Source organism: Fulmarus glacialis, unplaced genomic scaffold, assembly GCF_000690835.1.
Source record: "Fulmarus glacialis isolate BGI_N327 unplaced genomic scaffold, ASM69083v1 scaffold15143, whole genome shotgun sequence".
NCBI classification, from domain to species: domain Eukaryota; kingdom Metazoa; phylum Chordata; class Aves; order Procellariiformes; family Procellariidae; genus Fulmarus; species Fulmarus glacialis.
Window position 1 is genome coordinate 1,921 of NW_009201147.1, and position 673 is coordinate 2,593.

A 673-nucleotide genomic window follows, 5' to 3' on the forward strand; every position below is an offset into this window, starting at 1 on the left:
GCGAGGCTGTGGATTACTGGGAGCACGGGGAACCCCACCAGTAAGGGGGTGGGGGGGATCTAGGCATCCGGTGATATTGCTCCCCCCCGCAGGGTGGGGGCAGCTCCACTGCTGGGACCCCCAAAACCTGGGGAGGTGGAGGGGGCACCTTAGAGCCCCCCCAGAATGGAGGGGGACCCCATAGCCCTGAGGGGATCCCTGGGATCCAAGGGGAGGGCTGGTGCAGAGCCAACAGCCTGGGGGGCACCCCAAAACCTGGGGGGGGGACTGATGGGGACCCACAGTGCTGGGGGGAGCCCCAAAAGCCAAAGGGAGGCTGGTGGGAGACCCCAATAACTCAGGGGAGATGATGGGGACCCATGGTGCTGGGGGCAACACCCCAAAAGCTAAGAGGGTGCTGATGGAGACGCTTAGTGCTGGGGGGGCATGGGGGAACCCCAAAACCCGGAGGGGGGCTGATGGGGATAGGTAGTGCTGGGGGAACCCCAAAACCCAAGAGGGGGGGGCTGTATCCCCGGGGAGCCCCAAAACCTGAGGTGGGCTGATGGGATATGTAGTGCTGGGGGAACCCCAAAACCCAAGAGGGGGGAGCTGTATCCCCGGGGAGTGGCAGAGGGGATCCCCCAAACCAAGGGGGAGCTGAGGGGTCCCCCCATAACCCCAGGGACCCCAA